At 46.2% G+C, this 15,614-nt stretch overlaps 1 protein-coding gene across 1 annotated transcript in view; it reads right to left on the bottom strand.

The window, feature by feature from the left end:
* Positions 1-15,614, bottom strand: part of Ano2 (anoctamin 2) — a 336,055-nt gene that overhangs the window by 54,367 nt on the left and 266,074 nt on the right. The gene's annotated exons all lie outside the window — the stretch shown is intronic.

The raw sequence follows: 15,614 nt of genomic DNA, 5'->3' as shown, positions 1-15,614 counted from the left end.
GGATGGTGAGAAAGAAAAAGGAAGGAAGATAATGTGAATAAATGTGTCCATAACAGGTTGATGTCTCTAGTGGTTTGAATGAGAATGCCTCCCCAACCCCCCACCATAGGCTCATATGTTGGAATGTTTGGTCCCTACTCAGTGAAATTGTTTGGGAAGGAATACAAAGTATGGCCTTATGGGAAGAGATGCATCACTGGCAATGGACTTTAAGGTTTCTAAAGCCCTTATCTGGCCCACCTCCCCACCCCAGCCCCTCACTGCTGCCTGTGGATTAGGATGTAAAAGTCCCAGTTACTACTCCAGCACCTTGCCTGAATGCTTCCTGCCATGATGATCATAGATAACCCTCTAAAACTGTGAGCAAGCCCCCAATTAAATGCTTTCTTTTATAGTTGCTTTGGTCATGGGGTCCCCTCACAGCAACAGGACAGTGACTAAAACAATATCATAGGCTTTGGAGGCACTGACATCTTCTATAAAACTATATGCAACCAGAAGGTGTCCAGAGACAGGTATCATAAGACATCGATGTGAATAGGAACTTGGGAAGATCACCAGGAACGTGGCTCAAATGGATACACACAAGACACACAAGAATGTCTGCTCCATTTCACTAAGGCATAGCCTCTATAGGGAAAACTAGGCTGCTAGGAAAACTCAGTAAGATAGGGGATAGCATTACTTTTTTTTTGGTTATTGATTTGTTTGTTTTTGCACATATTTGATTGCTTAGGACTTTGTTTAGGACATAATTTCACTTGGTATTTTGTTGTTTGCTTTTTGAGACATGATTTAACTTTTTAGCTCAGAGGATGGCCTGGAATTCAAGGTATAGTCTAAGATTGCCTCAAACTCAGGACCTCCCACTTCAGCCTCCTAAATACTGAACTTCTAGTCCTGTACCATCATGCCCATCTCTATCCTTCTCCTTCAGATAGGGTAATGGCAGTACTTATCTCACCTAAGAGACAGAGATGGGTATTCTGTGGGTCACACAAGTGAATTAATGACTTACACATTATATATGCACATGGTAACACACATATTTAATCCTAACACTCAGGGGCAGGGTAAGAGAAGCTCTGTGAGTTTGACATCAGCCGGGCCTACATAGTGAGCTCTAGGCCATCCAGGGCTATACAGTGAGACTCTGATTCAACAAAAAAACATAAGAGTGACAGTATGGAGAAGAACCATGAACCACAAACTGTACCTCCAGGAATCCCATTTGCATGAGGAGACCATGCCTCCTGAGTGAAATGAGATGGAAATTAGTTGGGTCCTCATCAAATTCTTTTCCTCTTCCAGGACAAACATTAGCTATAAATAAATTGTGGCCTGCTTTAGCTTCTTTTCCTATTGCTAGGATAAAATATTCTGACAAAGGGAGAAATTGTATATTTTGGCTCACAGTTCAAGGATGTACTGTCCATCACGGTGAGGAAGTAAAGGTAGCATATTGCATTTACAATCAGAAAGCGAGTAATAAATGCATGCTGCCACTCAGCTACCGTTCTTACAGTCAAATATCCTATCGAGGGAATGGTGCCACCCAGAACGGATGGCTCTTCGCATTTTAACAAACAATCAAGGTAATTCCTCACAGGCTTCTCCTGAAGCCTGTCTCCTGATTCTGTGACTCTAGAATCTATCAAGTTGACAGTTAACACTAACTGTCACCTGGGTCACATGGGATGGCAGTAGAGGTAAAGCACATCACTCCCAAGCCTTGCCTTTGACGTCATTCGCTCCTAAAGTCTTCTCCGTCTCAAGTCCCTCAACTCCCAGGAAGAAGTGAGGCATACAGAGTGTACAACAGCATCTAGAGGAGGAATTTCAGAACTCTGAATCCGCATGCCCTCCCTCCGAACATCTGGTGAAACAGCTGTGCGAGCATGGACTAAGTCACGGAGGTTTATAGCATCTCAATAGAATATGCTCCAGACACATTCAACCTGACTAACACAGGTGAGATGCAGCTACAACAGAAAGAAGTCCGGAGACATTGGTTTGCCATTGTTTACGAATGGAAGTCTCCCAAAGGCTCTTGTGCTGAAGGTGCATCCTCTGCCTTTCTGGGTCCAATCATTAAGAGGTGATTTGACCTTGAGGGCATAACACTCATCCATGGGTAATACACCAGTCAGTTCATACTGAATAGGCTGTTACGGGGTGGGCCTGGTTGGAGGAAGCCAGTGGAAGCTTGTCTTTGAAGGATGCATCCCACTCACACCTTTCTTCTCTATTTGTCTCTGTCCTGGCTGAGTCTGGATCCTCAGTTCCCATGCCAAAAAACTGAGTTTCGTGCCTTGATTCAAATAACTCTAGTATAGACAAGTGAACCAGACGAGGTTGCTGGCCAGCCAGTCTAGCAAATCAGTGAGCTTCAGAGTCAGCAAGAGACCTTATCTCAAAGTATAAGGTAGACAATAATCAGAAATATATCTGATATCCACCACCTCTGACCCCACACCCATGATCACATTATGTACGTCTATTTACACACACATACACACACACACACAGTGTTTGTGAGACAGAGACAGACACAGAAGATTGGAGAGAGGGAAAATCATGGATTTGCCCTCAGGGCTGGTGTGCTAGATAACTGAGTCCTGCTTTAAGTTGGGCATAGAGACATACATAGAGACAGTCTCTAGTGTCTGGTTGTATCCAGTGTTCGAAAGGAAAGAGAGTGAGGCGAGGCACAGAGAGTGGAGGGATAAATAGAGGAGAGAAAGGGAGGTGGGAAGGGATGTGGAGGAGAGAAGGAGAAAGATGGGGTAGAGGGAGAAGGGAGGGAAAAGGCAAGAAAGAAGAGAAAAGGAAGAAAAAAATTTCACAATGGATTTTTTTCTTTTATAAAGAAAAGAAAAGGAAGTTGTGCCTTTGTCTGCCCAGTATGCCTGCAACATTCAATTCAAAAGTAACCTATGCTCAATTCCTCTTTGAAATAGTCTTTGGGTAAGAAAATTAAAACAAATGTCACCTAAAAATAAGTAATGAGACCTGAGGGTCTGGAAACTTGGAATGCTTATCTTGTGACTATGTGCAGAAGAGGGTTAGGAAGAGGTAAGGAGTGACACGTGTCTTTAATTTCCTTTTATAATCCCCTTTGAACTGACTGTGCTCAGATCTCTCGGTCCCTACAGGAATTTCCTCTATGCTCCCTGGGAAAAAAAAAAAAATTAAAAAAGGAATCCAGTGTTTCCAGAGCTCTTCACTCTACCTAGGAATGAATGGCTTTCTTTCTCCACACTGACAAATCATAGGCTTGGCGATTATTTATTAGTTTTATTTTTAAAAGCAGCCTCTGCTAGGCTTTTAGGGCTGTGCACTACCATAAATAATAGGCATTTCCAATAAACAGTCCAAATCTACTTGATAGGCTATTAAATCACTTGGGGCGTTGCCCGTCCCCTCCCCATCCCCCTTGTCACCCTCACCCACTCCCTCCCCAGCCTTGGGAAGCCCTGTGGTCACAGTGAGCATTTGAGTGGGCTTTCTAGGGAGGGAGGAAAGAAAGCATAGAGTAAGAGGGTTACAATGGGGCTGGGGCAGAACTACGGCACTATGCTGGGTGCTGAGGTTGGGCTTTAGGCTCTTTCAGAAGCCAGCACTGGGAGTTTTACCTGCCTGCTGCAGAGACGACCGGGTGCTGGGAAATATAAAATGAGTATTCTCAGAATTCACATGGGTGGGAAAATGTTTCACAGTCACCCACAGCTATCTTTGCATCAGGCCACTGGACAGGATCCACTCACAAGAATCCAAATTCTGGTATGTTCTGAATTGGGCCTCATGAGAAATAGTCCAAATAAGGCGTCTTTAGATCCCGCTGCTATGAGGATTTAAGGGAGCGTCCAATGTTGACAGAATGAGGAGGAAACCTGGCCACGATCTTACCTCCTTGAGGGGGTCGTAAAGGTGGGTTAGAGGCCATCTGAGAGGTTTCACCTGCTGTCAACCCACAGGAGGAGTTCCCATAGGACTTCACCTAGAACTAGTAGGGGACATTCTCACAGCGTCCCCATACAATGCCCTTGCCTACCCACATCCTTTCTTTAAGTGTCAAACCTCTGCTGCACTGTGCCACCAAAACACACGAGTGCTAATACTCTGCTGTAAGCTGCCTGGGAAGATAATTAGTGCGAAAGCCCAAGTTAGACTCAAGGTCCCTAGAGCTCCCTCCTATCATATGGAAACATCACAGTTAGCAAGAAGATGCCTGGCACACAATCTTGGGAAAGCTGCTCCTGGTAGCTGTCTCCTCAGTGGCCCAGCCGGCAGAGGCATCAAGAGAGCAATAAAACAAAAACAAGATGTCTCCATACGGTTGGGCTGGGACAGCCCTGGCACTGAGGTTCTGGAAGCACGGCAGATCTAACATATCTGGCTGAGTCCAGAGACTCCCATCCTTGGTCTCCCCTCCTCCAAGGCGGCTGAGCTTCCCCAAGCAGCCATGTTTGCTGACAGCCTAACCAGCCAGTCTCCCCTCTGTTTGTATGTATAAGCGGTAGGTAGCTGAAGGGACTGGCTGAATCCTGGTGTGTGATGACATTGCCTTGCCTGAGTCGTAGGAAGGGAAGTACTCCAGGGAAGCCCTCAGCTGGGTAACTAGGTAGCCAGAGGACTGGCTAAGGGAGCTGGGAAGGCTTCATCTGGCGTTCCCTTCTGCATGTAGTTCAGGGAACCCTGACAGTGGCAGCCTCTCACCTGAGCCCCCACCCCCACCCCTGGAAGAAGAAGGTCATCTTCCAAAAGTTCAGCTGCCTCATCAGCTCCACAGTGTAGAGGGGCTTCTCTGTTAGGCTACCAACTTATACTGTAGAGAGTACAAACCGCTGTCTAACCTGTGGTATAGCAGAAGACTTGGAGCAAGGGATATTATACCCCAGGAGCCCCTTGCTTAGGTGAATCTGGTGACTCTCTACCTCCCAGCCAGAATCAGGATATAACAACTAACAAGGGTCAAAGGGCATGATTCTAATAAAGATGTTACTGGCAATGAAGGGGCATGAAGGGAACATGGTGCCAATGGACCAATCCTGAGTGGGCTGTAATTATGAAGGGGTCAATTCTCCAGACATATGGGAGAACTAGAGGGAGGCGGAGAGCCACACCCCAGTTCAGGATTCCCCACTGCCCTGGTCCTGGGGATTAAATCTAGGGCTACTGTGTGCCAGGCAAGTGCTCAACCATGAAGCTCAACACTTTTTTTTTAACTTTTAATTTTGAGATAAGGTGTTATCAAGTTGTCCTTGAACTCATGAATCTCCTGCCTCAGCCTCTGAAGTAGCTAGGATTATAGGCTTGCACTCCCTGGCCTGGCTGGGGGCAGGAAGGGAAGAGAAGGTGGGCTAACTTGCTAATAAGAGAGACATCAGCTTCAGCGGTTAAGCAGGAAAATGAATGAGACGTGTTTGGGAAAGTCCTTCCACTACTCACGTGGAGAAAGCAGCAGGGCTGTATGTGTCAGTGGTCACAGAAGACAACAAAGAGACATGGAGGCAGGAAAGGGATTTGCAGGAAGAGGTTGACAGGGGAGGGAGGTGAGAGAATCAGAAAGCATTTCATATATGCATATGTATGAAATCATCAGGTGACAAGTTTAATTAATAATTCTTTAAAAACCCAACCGCGCAAATGGGATGGTAGGCCATGCTGGCTACCACCTTGCGTTTCTGTGAGCACACACCTAATCCAGCTGAGACCGCCAGGCACATGCCCCACCTCCTGCGCTGACAAGAGGAAGGCAGTGCCAGGAACCTGGAAAGGCTCCCCAGACTGAGTGGAGAGTGCATTCTTGGGAACCTTACTGTGCACGCAAAGAAGGTGGTTCATAGAACAACTAGAGTGGGAAAAGAAAAGCTTCTAAAGAACTGAGGGGCAAATTATATGGGTGGATACAACCCAAGCAAACAGCTGGGGGCTGGCCTTTGAGGGTTATAGTCCCAGCCCACTTCTGGTTCAGTCCGCACCCTGATCCATCACGATACTGAGAAACTCTTCACATACACTGATCCATGCCTTCCCTGCCAGGATGGGCAGAAAACAGAAGCCAGAACAAGCCTTTTTCCCCTAAATTGACTGTCAGACACTTTTGCTACTGCAAGATGTCATGCGAATCTAATAAAATTTGGATCTCTAATATGATTAAACCTAAGCCTCTTAGACACTCAAGTTTTTTCCATTTTTGCTTATACACAATTTATTCTTTGAGCCTTATTAAGCTTAAGAATGAAGTTTGAGACAAAGGTCAACAAAGTTCTTTGTCTAGTAAAAGTAATATAAATAAATAAAATGGGAAAAATTAAGATTCCTTACACCATTGGGGCTGTTTTGAGGTTAAATAGACATATGTTCTCCATTTGTGATGGTCCATCTGGTGATATTTGATCTTCACAAATGGTAGAAGTCATACCCAGAAGAAATTATACTTTAGATTTTGACCTTTTCCTGGGCGAGGGATTTACAGTAAATGATGCCATGAGCCCCAACAAAGGGAGAAAGGAGAGAAGGGGCACCTTCCTTTGCCTTGCAGTAAGTCTCCACTTTCCCCAAAGTAGGCTGTTTGTCTTCACCTGCAGGAGGCTCCTCTCTCCCCATTTCTCCACAAAAATAGTAGGGCTTGGGTTCAACCCCACCCCAACCAGCCAGCAGATGCTTCTGAATCTGTGCACTGAGACAGAGGACCCTACTGCAGCTGTTTCTGCACCAAGACGGAATCCTATCAGCAGTTGTTTTCATACCTGTAGACCCAATTCCAGATACCCTGGGACTAACGGGGGGTGGGGAGAATGTTATGGATACAAACCTAGAAAACCCCAGATTCCCTTCAAGTCAGCAGACCCCCAGACCCAGGGCTCCATCTCTACCCAAGGAATCTAACGGCTACCAATAAACTTCTCTTTCACTTTCTTTTACCGATTTCCCTGCATTTTTTTTGTGTGTTTTTTTAATGTTTCTGTTTTTTTTTTAATTTTTTTATTAATTACACTCTATTCATTTTGTATCCCCCCATAATCCCTCCCTCCTCCCCTCCCGATTCCACCCTCCCTCCTCTTTCTGCATGCATGCCACTTCCCAAGTCCACTGATAGGGAAGGTTCTCCTCTCCTTTCTGATCTTAGTCTATCAGTTCTCATCAAAAGTGGCTGCATTGTCCTCTACCGTGGCCTGGTAAGGCTGCTCCCCCCTCAGGGGGAGGTGATCAAAGAGCAGGCCAATTAGATTATGTCAGAGGCAGTCCCTCTTCCCATTACTATGTAACCCACTTGGACACTGAACTGCCATGGGCTACATCTGTGCAGGAGTTCTAGGTTATCTCCACGAATAGTCCTTGGTTGGAGTATGAGTCTCTGGGAAGTTCCCTGTGTTCAAATTATCTTGTTCTGTTGCTCTGCTTGTGGAGTTCCCTGTGGTACATCTATACAATGGAGTATTACTCAGCAATGAAAAATAAGGAAATCATGAAATTTGCAGGTAAATGGTGGGACCTGGAAAGGATAATCCTGAGTGAGTTGTCCCAGAAGCAAAAAGACATGCATGGTATATACTCACTCATATAAACATACAACATAGAATAAACCCACTAAAATCTGTACATCTAAACAAACTAAGCAAAAGAGAGGACCCTAACTAAAATGTTCAATCCCCATCCTGAAAGGCAAAGAGGATGGACTTCAGAAGAAAAAGAAAATAGGAAACAACCTCGGAACCTGCTACAGAGGGCCTCTGAAAGCCAGAAGAAAACAGGAAACAACCTTGAAACCTGCCACAGAGGGCCTCTGAAAGCCTCTGCAGTATAGACTGTCAAAGCAGATGCTGAGCCTGATGGCCAACTGATGGGCAGAGTGAATGGAATTTTATGTAAGAAGTGGGAAATAGTAAGATTTCCCTGCATTTTAATTCTTCAGTTGGGAAGAGAAAAGAACCATCTATTATCAGCTAATAACCAGCTATTATCAGAGGATGGTGGGCTGTGGAAGTGAGTCACAGCTTCCAGTCAGCCACATGAACTTGAGGGGAGCCAACTGACACTATATGGCATGCTATGTTTGATGTACCTTAGGTTGGGGACACTAAATTCTTTTGCAACTCATGGTATTTTTAACATAATGAGTTTGTTGACCTACAGGTCTATCATAAATTCAGAACATCTGTTTTGCTATAATGAAAAAGCTTACAACTGCAGTCGAGGGTAAGCCCTGTGGTGGGTGGGCATGCATACATGCACATAGACATGTATACACATTAACTGCTTTGCCCACTCAAACTTCTAGACTTCCTGAGCAGCTCCATAAGAAATGACCAGTTGGAAACTGAGAAAACAGTGTGGGAAGCTATTGGGTAACAACTTCACTGAAGTCAAACATTCCGTCTCAGGAAGCTCCTGAAACTTACAAGATTCACAAAGCCCTTCCTCAAGGTTACATACATATGTATGCACTCAAACACACACACACACACACACACACACACACACACACTATATATATATGATATATATATATAGTATGTGATGCACACACAGCATATATAATACATACATACATGCATTAACAATTGCTGGGAAGAGAGCAGAAGAGACTACCACTGGCACAGTGTACAGGGAGCTCTGGGGATATAGCTTTCATGAGTTATCACCTATGCTAGGAGGCCTTTATGGCCACATAGCTGCCTTTGGCTCACTCCTGCTCATGCAAACCTCGTAAGTAGCTCGAATAAGCTTACTGGTATATGAAACTAGACTTGGATGAACAGTTCCTTTGGTCTGTGTCTGTGTCATATATGGCATAAATGAACATTTGTTCATGTCCTCTCAATAAGAACACAGCGGAAAACAGGCAGGGTGATGCATGCCTGTAAACTTGGGAGGCTGAAGCAGGAGGATTGTGAGTTGGAAGCCAACTTGTGCTATCAAATGAGCTCATGTCCAGCCCAGGCTACACGGTGAGGCCTGTCTTAAAGAACCAACACAAAAAACCAAAGCATAGACACCAGCACCAACAACACAAGGCTACGTGGGGCCAAGTGTGCACAGTGCTTGTGAATGCCTGGAATGGGGCATGGAAGGCGGCACACAATAAGATGAATCCTCTACCCTTTGCTGTTGTCCCATCTGAGCCAGGCTCAGATCCTCTGGGGGCAGTGACACAAAGGTGTGAGTGACAGCAACATCTGTTCAAGCAGCTTGTAACCATAGTCACTTTCTTAAGAATTGAAGACACTGACTTGACTGGGTTATTCTGGTGCCCATAGTAAGGCCAACCTTGCAACTTGGAGAGGTACAGTGGGGACAGGTGGAGGATTTACAAAGCTCTGCACACTAGAGCTTCACACATGGTTTTGAAGAAAAGTGAAGGGAACAGAGGAGGAGCAGCAGAGCTGAAGGTAGCGGCATCGCATAAAGCCAGCAGGAGTGTCACGGTCAGTCTAGAACCCGCAACCAGCCAGCCTCTCCACCTTGCTTCTGACCAGCAGATTTCCCCAAACTGGCCTAAGGACAGGCCCCCATTCCAGGCCAGCCCAGACCTGTGCCTATGCTGATGACAAGAGCTGCAGTGGTCAACAACACTAGACACCTTTATTACCAAATGTATGGGCTCAGAAGTGGATTGCTTCAAAGAGCCTGGATCCTTGAGCCAGGAAGAAGCAAGTCTGGAGATGGCCAGCTGGGTTCCCCTTGTTGCCGAGCCTCTTACCATGCCTGAGCCATGTGTTGACTACCTGTGTAACTGGAGTCCTAATGTCCTGGCCACCTCTTGTTTATTTCTTCCCCTGGTATCCAGACCCTTTCCCTATAGCGATTACCTGTTGTTCCGCTGAGGAAGAATATATCAGTGAAGAATAAGATAGACCTCATCTGCCTTCTCACTGGAACCCCATTGCTGATGTTTGCTGAATCTGCATCTGCAGGCCGTCCAATGAGCCTTGACTGGCCAAGTGCACTCTCAGACCAGACTCTTGGGCTTCAGCCATTTCTCCACATACTCCTAATTTCAGCTAAGCCCTTGCTTCATCAATGACATGGTACCTCCAGAGTATGCCTTTTCTTTTTTTTTTCAGACATGCCACTACCACAGTTAGCATGGCAGCTGGAGAGGCAATTACAGCTTTTATCTACCACTTCTGAGTTGATCGCCTTCGAGGCATTGAATAAAAGTTGTCTTTTGTCATAAATATTACGGCAAGCATGGCATCTGATAGCTGGATCGGTCCTTCATCCCACAGCTTGCAGGAAATGCTTGGTAACTTGTTAGGGTTGTTTGAACCAGCCCTTTGCACCTGGCAAGCAAAGCACACAGTCACGGCTTCCCCAACTATCAGAAGATTTTGGACAGGAAGCAGATGGGCACTAAACCCAGTGTGAGAATGGCTGGGCAAGCCACTAAGCTTGGCACACTTGCCATTCCATTAAGTGGCATTATTGATGGCTTTGTGTCCCCATAGGGTCTGGAGAAAACCCTGATGTCACACCTCTGCCTGTGGGTTTATGAGGCATCGAAACTGTATGAGCATCCGTTAGTGTGTGCTATTTGACATTAGGAAAGCTAATGTCAAAAGATGTTCATGTTGTATCTGTCCACCTACATCCTTTGTGTCTGACTCACCTATCTCAGTACCTACTGGAAGCCACTTTTGTTAAGCCAAGTTGAAACCACGGATACATACAAGCACACAGTGGCCTCTGTTGCGGCTGGCAGTATGCTCATCCTGTGGGCGAGCTGTGAAGATTTTATCTGTGAATGATGGACACAGGAGGAAATCTGCACATGTGTGATGAGATCACCAAGAGCAGGTACTGGGTAAGAGGTCTGAATAGCCACATCCCCAAGGGCCGTGCAGCCGGAGTGGAGCAAAGTGGCACACCCCTGTCCTAACAGGGCATTTCATGCTAATCGGTGGTGGGGGTGGGTGGCAGCGGGGTGGTGGCAGGTGTGTGGTTGTCACAGAAGTACCTGGTAGAAAGCATCTAAAATGAGGGAAGGGTTTGTTCTGAGCTTTCAGTTGGAGCAAAGAACAGTGTCTCACATCATGGTGACCAAGTAGCAAAAAGAATGCCTATGTTACCAGCCTTTCTGTTTTCCCCTTCTTCATTCTGCCCACGGCCCCTACCTCTGGAACAATGCTGCTTACACTGAGGATGGTTTTTTCCCTTATTTCGTCCTCTTTGGAAATACTCAGAGACATACCTAGCAGTGTACTTTATTATTCTGCCAGGTACTTCTTAATCTAATCAAGGGACAATCAAGATGAATAGTTACTCAACTGTACTGTTGTGGACATAAACATGTTTGTGTTTTGGTCCCAGGTGTGGGATTCGGGACTGGTTCAGATGGTCCACAGCAGCAGACCATTTGCCTGATGCAGGCTCTGAGAAGAGCTCTTTGTCAGTTGCAGAAAGTTTGAATGTGAAGACTCAAGAGATAGAATAAATGCCAGAGCCCAGAAAGGAGAGAGGAGAAAGAACAATGCTTCTCTTGTTTCCCCTCACTGTTCCTGGTTGCTGTTGTGAGACAAGAAGTTGGAGAACTCCTGAAAGGAGGATTGGACTGGCTCCAACGAACCTGATGACCCTAACCAGCAGGAAGCAGCTAAGAGGACTACACCCCCTTTCTCATTAATCTGTTCTCTCTTCTACCTGGCACTGGGGTGTTAGAAGGGATTGGGTGAGGTAGGGAGGAAAAGGTAAGAAACAAATAAAAACTGATGCCAACACTGCACATGTATTTTAGTTGTTTCCTTTTTGAAGTTCTTTCCTTAGTGAACTGTGTGCAGATGTGATGATGACATTTCTGCCAGGGAACTCCTAATTCTCATCTTCTCCTGACATAGTGTGCTCCAGGGCCACCAAGGACCTCCAACAGTGTGGCTCCTCTAGTAACTATATGAAGCAAAGAGCCGTCTTCAACCACATTAAACACACAGTGTGAGCAAAAATTCATAAACTATGTTAAACAACGAGAATTTGAAGATGAATGTGTTGCCTCAGCATAGCTGAGTCTAATTTAAGCTCATTCAGATAGAAACAGTAAGGTAAGATGGTATATGATCAACCTCCAAGGAACTTTCCCTTCCTGCTTTTTCTCAGCTGTAGCCATGCTTATTTTCTGTCCTATCTTCACCCCATTCCTCCCTAGGTTTGTGTTGGTAACTTCCCCCTTCTCATTCATGCCACAGCTCTAGCGCTATCCCATGGATAGGAATGCTCCTAACACGTTAGGTCCAAAGTGCATAGCCCCAGACCACTCTGCCCTGTGACATGTCATTCTTACACTCCACGCAGGGTTTTTACTTACTGTCTATTGTTCCCTTGTCTCCTGACAGGCATAATGACATCAGGAAAGTACAGGGGGACTTGTCAGCTGTCTTGTTGTAAGAATTTTGACTAGCACAAACCTGATACACCACAAATAGCTGATGGATGAACAGGTGAGTGAAAGATTCAGAAAGGGGGGAAATCTCTGAGGGCTGAGTGTCCAAGCAAGGGTTTGGAAGGAGGCCAGTCACAAGGGAGTGAACACACAGAGTAGCCTGGGGTGACCATGAGTTGAATGGACTGGCTACAGTAGGAGAAAACAATGAGAAGGAGGTAGCTGAGAACCTCAAACATTGGCCCTAAGGGCAAAGGTCAACTCTCCAAGAATGTCCAGGAGTCATACCTCAAATTCAGTCTCTGAGTCAAAGATAACTGGGAAGGCACTGGCAAGCTATAGACAGATAGAGTTGAAAAACAAGGACAGAATCATGAGACTATGAGATAGGGAAATGATGGATTGACACACTTTGTCTAGCAAAGTTCCCTGCTGCTCGATGGTCTAGAATAGGAGGGAGAGAGAGCCAAGTCTGGAACTCAAATATTTTGTCTGCTGGAGCCCTGATTCAGTAGTCTCTACTACACAGCAGTAACTCCCTCTCTGAGCCTTCTGAGAACATCCAGCCTAAGATAGTCCAGAGCAGCAACCGGGCCAATATCCAAACGAACTCACTCCTGAGTGGAAACCCAGCATGCCATTACGACAGGTGGTTAGAAGCTTACACCAAAACAGCACAGGTGTCTGCATCTTCAAGGTAGAACACGAGTTTGAACCTTAGTTAAATGAAAATACATTCCCCTGTTGTGCTTATGAAGATTATATGGGCTAAAAGAAATTGTGTTTTGTGTATGTGTGTGTGTGTGTGTGGTGGTGGTGGTGGTGGTGGTGGTGGTGGTGGTGGTGGTAGGATTTCATGCATGCTAGGCAAGTGATCTTCTACTGAGCTACAGCTCTATGGTTCATAGTGCCTATTTTCTAATCTAAGTCTTTTATTTGGGTTTCCTTACGCCTCTACCTTCCTTCCGCCAGTCCCCTCCCCAACATGAAGTAGGAGAGAAAGAAGATTAGAAGGGACAGGGGTGAGGTCCTCTCTGGTTACTTTTGTGGGTCTCCTCCTACTGGGGGCCTGTCTCCCACCAGCCCAAGAAGTCAGGAGGGGCACAAGGTGAGGCGCATGCCTAAAAAGGCCAGTGAGCACTGTGCAGAGATCATACACCCCGGGAACCATGTAAGGGAGCTGGTTAACTTTAATTCCAGAGAACAAAGGCTCTATACCCCTCAAGGAGTGGGTTGGGGAGGGGGGCTCCAAGGGTAGGTGTACATAATTGGTTGGAACCAGGCACTTCAAGGTTGCTTGATTTGCATTAAACAGCACGTTCCTATCAGACAGTACCTAATTATCCTATGGGAACAGCGAGGGGAGAGCTAGCAGGGAGCTGTGTCAAAGGTCATATAGCAAATGTAGTTAGGGGAATCTTTCTAGAAACACTCTCCAGAGGAAGTCAGGCAGGGAACAGGAGGCCTGCTGGGGAGAGGGAGTCCTGCACCTTAACTGAGCTCAGAATGGCTATCTGGACTGGGAGGATTGCAACCTCAAACAGCAGGGTCCTTCCAACAGCTTCCAGCTGCTTAGGGCTGTAGGGATCTTTGGGAAAATACCAATCTCAGCCATCAGAATATGCAGTGGTCCTGCACCAGCAAAAAAGCAAACACAGGGGGATGAACAAGCAGTCTTCCTCCTCCATCCATCTCCCCAGAGTTCCTGCCCCTCTCTCTCTCTGCTCTGGCATTTATATCCTCTCCGAGTCCTCAGAATTCCACTATCTGTAGCTGGCAAAGACCACACCCCTCACGACACCATTGTTAGCTGTAGACAATCTAAGGCAACCGCACATCCCACACTCGAGATTAAAAAACAAAAACCCGTTTACATAACATAACTGAGTTTTTAAAGAAGCCAAAACTTCCACTGTGGTTCATTTCGCTCATAGCCTCAAACAATAGTTTATGTGCAGCCTTGCACATGGGAAGTGTTCACTAAATGTTTATTCATAGGTCTTATGACTATTGTCCATGTTCTCCTCTGTATTGTATAAAAAAAGATAAAATATTTATAGGACCAGGAAGAAATTTCTATGCCATCATTGGCTTCCTGCTTCTGTCATCTCCTCTTCTTGCCCTCACACTCACTAATCTTTACAGGAGCAACTGCCTCCTGCCTCTATTCCTTGACACTTCCATCCTAGCATCCCATGATCCTCCCTGAGGAGTTTGTACACATAAATATCCATCATGCAGCTCTTCAAACACTCCACTGTGGTCCTGGGTTGGAATCAACAAGGGATGTGGCATTCTTTTCTACTTCTGCTATTTCTTCCACTTGCAGAATTGCGGTCAACCGTAAGGCCCTACCTTGACCCTGGCATCTCTCACAGTTCCCTCCTCAATTAAGAGAAGGGAGACATAAATGTGCTATGCCCTCTCTCCCCTAGATATCCAGCTTGGTTCTTCCACTCCGCTGGCATTTACAGCCACAAAAGTTCTCACAGCAGTTTAAGTGGCCCACAAGCTCCTTCTCACTGTGCCTTTCTGATCTCTTACTTCCTTGGCATTTCCTCGGTTTTCTTCTTTGCCAGGAACTTCCCATCTGCTTGTCATTCTCCCCTCCCTCTCCCAAGCCTCCCCGGGTACTCTCGAGAGTGGGATGGTCTCCCTAACTGTTCCGCAGGATGTGGTACAGCATTATTACCAGAGGTGCTAAGGTGGCAGCACCATCTGAATGTTCTTAAGGAGCCTATGGAGGAACACAAGCAATGCTACATGGGTAGATGCTCTGAGGGAGAAGGGCTGTCATTCCTATTCAGAGGGTAAACTCCTACCCCAGCAGGGACCACAAAGGTGGGTGCCACTCTGTGAACTTCATGCAAGAGGCCATGCTGCAGGGGACACCTACAGAGATGCTCCCAGAATTCTCAGAGCCTCAAACGAATGCTGAATTGGTTATCACCCTACCAAGGCACTGGATTGAACATCATGCTAGACTCAACTTCCCTAGAAGGTTAATGGGAGTCTGGGATGCCCAGTCCCTAAAACAGAGAAGGAACCCCCAATTCAAAGAGAAAGGGGGTACCTCCAGGCCACCAAGATTAAGCAGAACATGGAAGGGACTCTGTGTTGGCCCTCCCCCACCTAATGAGCAGGAATGCCTGAATGTGTCTCACGCGACAGCAGGTCCCGGCTCAAATGACACATCTGAATGTGGAGGCCATGACATTTTCCTCACTGGCCT

Source organism: Psammomys obesus, unplaced genomic scaffold (assembly GCF_907164565.1).
Source record: "Psammomys obesus unplaced genomic scaffold, mPsaObe1.curated_primary_1811, whole genome shotgun sequence".
In the NCBI taxonomy this organism is placed as follows: Eukaryota; Metazoa; Chordata; class Mammalia; order Rodentia; family Muridae; genus Psammomys; species Psammomys obesus.
The sequence above is the reverse complement of the archived record's forward strand: the minus strand, read 5'-3'. Positions and strand labels throughout refer to the sequence as shown.